Source organism: Sinocyclocheilus grahami, unplaced genomic scaffold (genome assembly GCF_001515645.1).
Source record: "Sinocyclocheilus grahami isolate Dianchi unplaced genomic scaffold, SAMN03320097.WGS_v1.1 scaffold1948.1, whole genome shotgun sequence".
NCBI classification, from domain to species: Eukaryota; Metazoa; Chordata; class Actinopteri; order Cypriniformes; family Cyprinidae; genus Sinocyclocheilus; species Sinocyclocheilus grahami.
This window is the reverse complement of record NW_015507127.1, coordinates 187,399-198,060: the sequence shown is the minus strand read 5'-3', so window position 1 is coordinate 198,060 and position 10,662 is coordinate 187,399. Positions and strand designations below refer to the sequence as shown.

Genomic DNA, 10,662 nt, shown 5'->3' with positions numbered 1-10,662 from the left:
GTCATTTCCATTTCATCTTGCATGTTATATGCCTGATAAAGCAGTGTTTGTGAGTTCAGTGCTGTTTTGTGTACACAGCCATTACTGGGGAAAACTCTGTTTCTCCCGCTTTAAAGCACCTCCAGCTGGCAGAGAATGCCTGTGTTAATGCTATTGAGTAGGCTAATATGGTCAAAGAAGATATTTTATTTTTATAAATAAATGTTCATTTAAAAGCAGCCCACGATTAGCGTGTTATGTTACCATTTATAAATAAATGTTAATTTAAAAGCAGCCCACGATTAGCGTGTTATGTTACCATTATCCTTTATGGCTCCGACGAGGTTTTGTTCGGTCCTCCACGCTGTGACAACTCACAGAAGACTGTTTTTAGCCAAGCAGCGCGGAGAGCTGCTTCAGAAACGAGCCGTGGCTGGCTGGTATTAAACACAAGCACTGATTAGAGCGGCCGTGATCAGCTCCGGTGGCCGTGGAGTCGTAACACACCGCAGACGTGTGCAGTGCAGCTCTAATCCCTGTTGAAAAAACCAGCATATGCTGGTTAGGTATGTTTTGACGCTGGGATGCTGGTTTAAGCTGGGCCTTTGCTGGTTTATGCTGGTCCTTTGCTGGTTTAAACTGGTCATTTGCTGGTTTAAGATGGTCCTTTGCTGGTTTATGCTGGTTTAAACGGGTCCTTTGCCAGCACATGACCAGCATAAACCAGCAAAAGGACCAGCATAAACCAGCAAAGGACCAGCATAAACCAGCAAAAGGACCAGCATAAACTAGCAAAAGGGCCAGCATAAACCAGCAAAAGACCAGTTTAAACCAGCATCCCAGCGTCAAAACATACCTAACCAGCATATGCTGGTTTTTTCAACAGGGATGTCACTGAATCTGCTGTTAGAAATTAACCATCCATTCATCCTATCATTATGTAAAACATACAAGACAAATAGCGAATTAGGGGACAAGCACCGAAGGTGCGTAGTCACCTATTGTTTTTGTTCTGTTTCTTATTAGGGGACAAGCACCGAAGGTGCGTAGTCACCTATTGAAATTGTTGCCGTTATTATTATTAGGGGACAAGCACCAAAGGTGCGTAGTCACCTATTGTATTCCTTGGCGTTATTATTATTCTTCCTCCTCTTCTTCTTCTTCTTCCGCCGCAAGTCTATGGCAGCCCATAGAACCGCTTGCGGGAAAGTTGTATAAATTGGCACACTGATAGGGGACAGTCTCAACATTAACCACAGCAAGTTTGGAGTCTCTACCTCCTACTCTCTAGCGCCACCACTTGTCCAAAGTTGCAATTTCTTAATGCTAATAACTTTTGAACCGTAAGGCAAAGGCTTAGTTTTTTTTGCTATTTTTAATTGGAAGGTGCGTAGTCACCTATTGTATTCCTTGGCGTTATTATTATTCTTCCTCCTCTTCTTCTTCCGCCGCAAGTCTATGGCAGCCCATAGAACCGCTTGCGGGAAAGTTGTATAAATTGGCACACTGATAGGGGACAGTCTCAACATTAACCACAGCAAGTTTGGAGTCTCTACCTCCTACTCTCTAGCGCCAACACTTGTCCAAAGTTGCAATTTCTTAATGATAATAACTTTTGAACCGTAAGGCAAAGGCTTAGTTTTTTTTGCTATTTTTAATTGTTCGTAAAATTACTTTGTCGAACTCGTCATAGACGGTTTGTCTGATTCTCACCAAAATTGGCTCAGATCATCTTCAATTTCTTAATGCTAATAACTTTTGAACCGTAAGGCAAAGGCTTAGTTTTTTTTGCTATTTTTAATTGTTCGTAAAATTACTTTGTCGAACTCGTCATAGACGGTTTGTCTGATTCTCACCAAAATTGGCTCAGATCATCTTCAGACCATGCTGGCAAAAAGTTATGGAATTCAAGTTGATTTGTCCAACCGTTCTCGAATAACGCACAAAGGAATTCCACGAAAAGCATGTAAAAATGGACGTGAGGCTATATCTCCGCAACGAATTGGCGTATTGAGACCAAACTTGGTGTGTGTTATAACAAGTGTGACCTGAGACTACCTGCAGTGTTTCGGCGCAGTGCCACCTAGTGGTCATGAGATATGAAAAATGCATATTGTTGCTTATAACTTCTGAATGGTTTGGCCAAAAATCACAAAACCTGTCTCTTTAGATTCGGTGCATCATGCCGAGTCGAACCATACCAAATTTTTCCATGTCAGCCATTTTGGGCGTCGGCCATTTTGAATTTAGTCAAAAAATGCAATATTTTAAGAATGGTTAGACTTTGTTATTACGAAAATCAGTATGCGTCTTCGGCACCGTGCCCTGATGGTACACAAAAATTGTGGGTGCAGCGCCACCTTGTGGTCAAAAGTTATTAAGCAATTTACAAAAATGGTAATAACGTTTGAATAAATTGGGCTATTGTAATGAGACTGATGTTGATATATTCCTTGGATCATGCCGAGATCATCGATACCAATTATGCCATAATTGGCTGAACTTCCTGTCCGCCATTTTGATGTGGTCAGGAGATATAAAAAATGCATATTTTTGCTTATAACTTCTGAATGGTTTTGCCAAAAATCACAAAACCTAAAATGAATTTAGTCAAAAAATGCAATATTTTAAGAATGCTTAGACTTTGTTATTACGAAAATCAGTATGCGTCTTTGGCACCGTGCCCTGATGGTACACAAAAATTGTGGGTGCAGCGCCACCTTGTGGTCAAAAGTTATTAAGCAATTTACAAAAATGGTAATAACGTTTGAATAAATTGGGCTATTGTAATGAGACTGATGTTGATATATTCCTTGGATCATGCCGAGATCATCGATACCAATTATGCCATAATTGGCTGAACTTCCTGTCCGCCATTTTGATTCATGTTGAAAACCTACTTTTTCGAACTCCTCCTAGACCTTTATTCCAATTTTCACCAAATTTGACTCGGATCATCTTCAGACCAAGCTGGCAAAAAGTTATGGATTTTGTGTCGATATACGAAACGGTTTTCGTTTAGCGCATCAACGAATTTGCTGAAAAGATGCCAAAATGCATCTGAGGCTGTATCTCTGCAAAACTTTGACATATTTGCACCAAACTTTGCATGTGCCATTGTCACCTCACATTGATCATGCCACATCAATTTGGCAACAGCGCCACCTATTGGTCAAGCGTAATAAACCATTCATTAACCATTAATAATTACATTCATAAAAATGCTAATAACTTTTGATTGCATTAGCATATTGCAATGAAACTGATATCAAAATATTCCTTGGCTTATACCTACAACATAGATACCAAATATGCCAGAGTATGCTGAAATTCCTGTCCGCCATTTTGATTTATGTTGAAAACCTACTTTTTTAAACTCCTCGCCACTCGTTGGTCCAATTTTCACCAAAATCGAGTTCGATGATCTTCAGACTGTGCTGACAAATTGTTATGGATTCCGTGTCGATAGACGAAACCGTTTTCGTACAGCGCTGCTACAAATTTTAGTTATGGTGCCAAAATGACTCTGAGGCTATAGCTCTTTAAAGCTTTGACATTATGACAACAAACTTTGTCTGTGCCATTGTCACCTCACTCAGAACACACCAAAAGGATTTGATTACAGCGCCACCTGTTGGTCAAAAGTCATAAGCCATTTAATCATATTACTAGTGGTTGTATTTATGATTTTTCAGCCATTTCAATTACAATCATCCTAAAATTGCTTTTATTACTCATTGTTGCATTTAGTCACACCTCATAGCATCATAGCATTTCCACACCAGCCATGACATGACTGTGGCGCCAAATCATTTATGTCCCCACGCATCATGTACGTCATCACACGTTGACGTCATCAAATTGCAATCGGTTCATGAGATCGGCCAAGTTAGTGAGTACCGATCGAGTCATAAAATGTGATTATCGGCCGATACTGATCTCTGGCCGATCGATCGGAGCATCCCTACTAAAAATGCAAGGCCTGGAAATTAGGGATGGGCGATATCTTATCGTTTGCGATATACTGGTAAAAATTCTCCACACGATAATAATTCGTCTTCCCGCGATAATAATGATAAAGTCTAGTTGTTGACATATTTCTGTGTACGACTGTGTAGAGTAACGTGAAAGAAGGAGGACGTGAAATTGAGCAGCTCCTTCTACAATCTGGAACAGGGTTGGATAGGGCTGTACAGTGCGACAAAAATCGGTCTGGGCCTCGAGTAAATGTACTACAGTAGCATGTGTGCCACACAGTTTTACATGTGCATGAGTCGTTTACAAACCTGTTGTCCAACAAAGATATTTTAATTTATTGACATGCTTTTTCTCCATATTAACTTCATAACATAGTCAAGTGTTTGAAATAACTTATCTTTGTGATCAGATGTGGTTTCGTATCACAGAATAAGGCAGAAATCATACTATTTTATAGCATTATATATAAGGTGATAAAGGCTATGTCGATTAGCATTGCATTATAAATATACTTTATCCTTATAAAAAACACCCAAGATTGCTTGAAGAACACAGATACCATATATTTTGTGCAATCGCATATTTATTGTCTTGAGTTAAAATGTCTTTATCTGCGTTTTATTCAGCTACAGCGATCACTGGATACTTCTTCCTGGAGCATTACTTCTGCTATGCATATGTGGAGTTTCTGCGCAAGGGCGCCCTCTGGCTTCCAGTATGAACTAAACAGTCATTACATTACGTGTGTACTCCGTAATGCTCACAACACCCTATTTTGGGTAAAAATAGGAAAGATAATACTTTTCTCTAAAGCAGTGGTCGCCAACCCATCGATCGCGATGTATCACTGAAGGGAAGTGTCTTGAGAAAAGTTTTGATGGCAATGGCATTTTCTTCTCCGTATAAAGCACAGCTCTGCTTTGTTTACAGCGTTAACCAAGGACGCGCTATAGTGCGGTCGGTTCATATGCAGTGTTGCCAAGTCCGCGGTTTTGCCGCGGAATTGGGCTACTTAACACTGTTGCCGCGGGTTTGTCGTTCATGTCCGCGGGTTGAAGCGACCCCAATAACGTGATATTTAGTCCCTGGAATGTGAATTTTACTTGAAGATCACCTCCTGAAAACGTGTATCACCTCCTGAAATACCCCCGGAATGCGATTTTTACAGGGGTACCCTCCTCGAAACGCGATTGGACTAGTTTTATTGCGATAACCTGGCAACCCTGTTCATAGGCGCCACCTGCTGTCAGAGAGTGCGTCTCATTCAGACCTGCTGTTTTTGTTTCGTGCAGATGTTTTATGTAGCAAATAAATAAATAACATCTAAAGTCAGACCATTCTGTTTTTGTTTTAAATCCTGAAATTAATCTAAATCAAAAACAACTGCCCGTGCAGATCATGATTAAAATGCAGTGGTTGCCTCTAATTTCAAATGGCTAGATATTTTTGTTTAAAGCCAGTTTGTTTGTTACAAAGCAAATAGCCAATAAATACATTTGCTTAAAAACCAGTATCAGTATCAGAATCCAATTGGCTAGTTAAAAAAAAAAAAGGAAAAGAAAAGAAAATCTGATTTAGCTATGACCGGCGCATCACTAATTAAAATACTTAGTAAAAGGCCTCAAATTTGAAGTACAATCTGGGATGTCTTTTTCTATCAATTCTTCAATAGGTAGATCTTGTCTTTCATAAAGGCCGAGGTCAGGGATCTTGGGCCTAAAAAGGTTGGTGACCACTGCTCTAAAGAAACAGGATTCCCTAAATTATCGTCATTGATATCGTTATCGCAATAAATATCAGAAATTATCGTGATATATTTTAAAGCCCATATCGCCCATCCCTACTGGAAATACAAGGCATTAAAATGCAAGCACTGTTAATGCAATGCATTATTTTTTCAGTTAGTGATATTCAACGTGCTTTTTTGTTTCAAAGACATATGGCATTAATTTTCTTCCATAGTGTCTGTTCCCCGAATAGTGAGGTCAAAATATAAATTCAATGCAGGAGCTAGAAAAAATCTGATCGTGATTAAACCAGAAAAATGTAAAATAAATGAACAAATTTTTAAAGTTTGGGCTCCTAAATATTAGATCACTTGGTACGATTGACACAGCCGACGCTTGTTGAAGCAGTTATTGTAAATGAAATGATCACAGATAATAGTTTTGATGTACTCTGCTTGACTGAAACCTGGCTAAAACCAAATGATTATATTGGTCTAAATGAGTCTATTCAACCAAGCTACTGTTATAAGCATGAGCCCGGTCAGACTGGTCGTGGCGGCGGTGTTGCAACAATATATAGTGATATTCTCAATGTTACTCAGAAGACAGGATACAGTTTAACTCATTCAAAATACTTCTGCTTAATGTTACACTGTCAGATATGCAAAAGAAATCGATCATATCTCTTGCTCTGGCTACTATCTATAGACCACCAGGGCCGTATATAGATTACCTAAAAGAATTTGCAGATTTCCTCTCAGATGCATACCTAACTAGTCTTCTACCAAGCTACAATCCATCACGCATCAAGGTCGCAAAACTCTGGACTTTTGGTAGTACCTAGGATAGCAAAGTCCACTTAAGGAGGTAGAGCTTTTTCGCATTTGGCTCTCAAACTGTGGAATAGCCTTCCTGATAATGTTTGGGGTTCAGACACACTCTCTCTCTCTCGCTAATTATGTCTCTATTTGTTTCTCTGTTTTTGCCACGGGATTAACATCCCGTGGTAACTAGGATTTACACAAGCTTCAGTCTGGATCCAGAACACCTGAGAAGAGATAATGCCAACCCCTCAGAGGACCTCAGATGATGCCAACCCTGAAACAACATACAGAATTACCAAATTTAGCTATAAATTTGATTGCATCATATAATAATTGCTTTTAATAGTGTTCATCATCTGTTTGATTACGTCTTTAATTGATTTTTCCTTACATGTCTGCCATATGTACATTAACGGACAATCACCACTGATAAGCGAACTCTAAATATTGTAGAAACTTAATTTGCTGTAAAGTTGCTTTGCAACGATTTGAATTCTTTTGATCTCAGGGCTTGGTTTTTGCTCTGATATGCATTTTCAGCTGTTAGACCTTTTATTGAGAAACGTTTACAGTTTACAAACCTGTAAAAGTTTACAAACCTGTATTTTTATTAATTTTTTGTTGTGGCAAATACTTTCGCAAGGCACTTTATATATATATAGCATATATAATTAAAACTGCATGATATCATATTTTCTCTGTTTTCAGATTTTTCTCAAGAACACATTAAATATATCTAGGAAGTTTTATTTTTAAAATTCACTTTATTTTTGCTACCTTTCAAATATTTTTATGTATTTTATTGAAATGTGTTCTTCAAATATGAAAATCATTTAAGAAAAATGTCCCTTTAAATGTTTTATATATATATATATAACTACGATCTAAATAAAACTGAAATATCACAAACCAATTCATGATTTGTTCTGTTAAAATTATTTATGTACATTTTTATACAAATTACACTTGTCACTTAGTTGTGGTGATACATCCACCACAAATAATAATAATAATAAAACTTAATTTATATAGCACTTTTCAAACATAAAATTTGACTCAGGGTGCTTTACATAATCAAGAATTACACAGTTAAATCATCAACAACATTACATACAATAAAACAAATACATCAAGCATAAAGGTAAAAAAACAACTAATACTACATATTCAATAGAAAACAAACAAAATAAAAGTGATCAGCTACAACACAGGGGGGGGGGGAGCCTGGGAACCTGAATCTGAAAGCCAAGTTGAAAATGTAAGTTTTTAACGTCCTTTTAAAAATGCTGAGTGTACTAACTTCCCTAATATCTGATGGTAATGTATTCCATAACTTTGGTGCATAATTTATGAAGGCTGTGTAGGATTTGCCATGAACCAGAGTTCACCAAATGAACACAACACCAAACGAACACTAGCTAGGATCAAGGCGATTCCCCACTGAGTCAGCCAAAGGCCCTAAAATCTAACCAGTCTGACTCAACTGTCTTCCCTTATCTGCTTATTCTCAACTGGGGGCTGTAAAGATAAAAGCTGATCAAAGAAGTAGACCCTCCATTGTCCTCAAAACAAGCCTTCTATGGAACCCAAATGGCCAAGCAACACTTCACAGGCAATCACATATACAAGAACCCCCACCTACCTACCTACCTACCTACCAACCAAAACATTCCAAGACATCTTCCTTTGTCTCAAAAGAGAGACATAGTCTAACTAATCTCTATGTGTGTGTTTTATATATGTGTTATGTTTCATTTAGCCGCTGAAGTTGTTTGTGTGTTTTAAACCTTTATTATGACTACTTGAAACAAGTGAAGTGTGGCCAAGTATGGTGACCCAGAATTTGTGCTCTGCATTTAACTCATCCAAGTGCACACACAGGTGTTTAAACCATTCAGCATTTGCGCGCTCTCCTAGAGACAGTGCGCTCATGCACACTCAAAGAGCGCACACATAACGTCAGATTCACGCATACTATTGCTTATATTTATAAAAAGCCTTTTCAGTAACAACGTTTAGATTTGAAATCAAAATGGATAAATGTTGTGTTTTTGCAAACAGCCGCGGATCAGTAGCGGACCTCTGTGTGAAAGCACAATGAGTTTGTGCTTCTTCTGCACCGCTTACATTCTGCACATGGACTGCATGCACTGCAAACGGAGTATGTGTGAACCTGACATGAGGCCGCCTTAATTCAAGCTTGTGCTGTGTGTAAGCTATTGTACAACAATTGCCCCATTGTAAAAACAAACAAAAAAAAAGCCCCCCTCCACCCCTCAAATCACCCCTCTCTAAAAAGAAGGCTGCAAAAAGATCGGTATCGGTGATTGGTATCGGCAGATATTGCTTCCTGTGATCGACAATCGGTGATCGGCCAAAAAATTATCGGAGCACCCTTACTTTGCTTTACGCCTACAACTTGTGGCCTTGTGACTTTCCGTTTAAGCCTTCGCTGAACCTCGCAGAAGAACAAAGAATATGCCTCCAGCAGCTTTTGTTGACCAAAACGAGACGAAACTAAATGTTATAACGTTATTTCGTCTCGTTTAGTCGCGTTATTATTATTATTTTGCAGTATTTCTGTTTACTGTGTCTCACTTCAGGGGCTGCATCAGGTCGCTCTGCGCAGACGCAGGCGACGTCATTTCCTCAAGCCCCACTCGCTGCATTATTTAGATCAGTGTTTCCCAACTGGGGTGCCGCGTAAAAAATAATTTTTTTATATTTTTAAATTGCTAAAATGTAAAAAAAAGCAGCTATTATATAATATCCATTTCTAATGTCGCCAATAATTAGAGATGCACTGAAATTCCGGCTGCCGAAAATTAGTTCACCGCTCAGGATTCACTTTCACGTGGTGTGACACTCTATGTATTATCCCGCTCTATGCACGTGTGTGCTCCACTCAGTTGCTCACGGCCCATGTGAGTTCTCCATTCATATACCGTTCATGCTCATCGGAACAGCCCGAAATCAAGTCCAAGTCCACTCAGAAATCGAGCTGACAGGAAACATCTATGTAGTACAGTATTGTTTCTGTTTGTAATAGCCCTACTGTGTTGTAACAAGGTGTGGTAAATGGACAACTCTAGTAATGCTGCCCTCTCATTCATTGATCTGCTAACCGTTATGCTCATGTGTCCTCTGATAATAGCTAAGATTAAACATTATTTGGATAATTGGTAAAAAATAATATCTTAATAGACCTACTGTGTGTTAGACCCAGAGCCAGACAATAGACCACAACGGAGGAGCAGAGGACCACCACGGCCAGACAGTAGACCACGACGGCGGAGCAGAAGACCACCACGGTGGAGCAGAGAACCACCAGAGCCAGACAGTAGACCACCACGGCGGATCAGAGGACCACCACAGTAGACCACCACAGCGGATCTGTAACAAAGAGACAGACAACACAGACAGAACATTGGGGTTGATAGACAAGACAGCGTTCAGACGCAGCCTCCCTGGCTGGGTCGGGACAAGACAAAAGTTCACAAATGGCCTCCATAGCCATGACAGAACGAGCAAGGAGTTCGCAGACGGCCCTTATAGCTGTGACAGGATGAGCAGAGAGTTCACCGACAGCCTCCATAGCCGTGACAGGACGGGATGAGAGTTCACAGGCGTCCTCCATAGCCATGACAGAACGAGCAAGGAGTTCGTAAACGGCCTCTATAGCCGTGACAGGACGGGATGAGAGTTCACAGGCGTCCTCCATAGCCATGACAGAACGAGCAAGGAGTTCGCAGACGGCCCTTATAGCTGTGACAGGATGAGCAGAGAGTTCACCGACAGCCTCCATAGCCGTGACAGGACGGGATGAGAGTTCACAGGCGTCCTCCATAGCCATGACAGAACGAGCAAGGAGTTCGCAGACGGCCCTTATAGCTGTGACAGGATGAGCAGAGAGTTCACCGACAGCCTCCATAGCCGTGACAGGACGGGATGAGAGTTCACAGGCGTCCTCCATAGCCATGACAGAACGAGCAAGGAGTTCGTAAACGGCCTCTATAGCCGTGACAGGACAGACAAAGAGTTCCCAGACGACCTCCTTGGCCGGAACAGAACAGGCAGAGCGTTCATAGACGGCCTCCTTGGCCGGAACCGGACGAGCAGAGAGTTCATAGACAGCCTCCTTGGCCGGAACAGAA

General features: G+C 40.2%; 1 long non-coding RNA gene across 1 annotated transcript; it reads left to right on the top strand.

The window, feature by feature from the left end:
• The first annotated feature begins 791 nt into the window (after positions 1 to 791).
• Positions 792 to 9,824, top strand: LOC107573454 (uncharacterized). The gene is made up of 3 exons (XR_001607507.1): positions 792 to 803; positions 7,754 to 7,757; positions 9,735 to 9,824. It is a non-coding gene; the product is annotated as an uncharacterized lncRNA (long non-coding RNA).
• Positions 9,825 to 10,662: the final 838 nt, after the last annotated feature.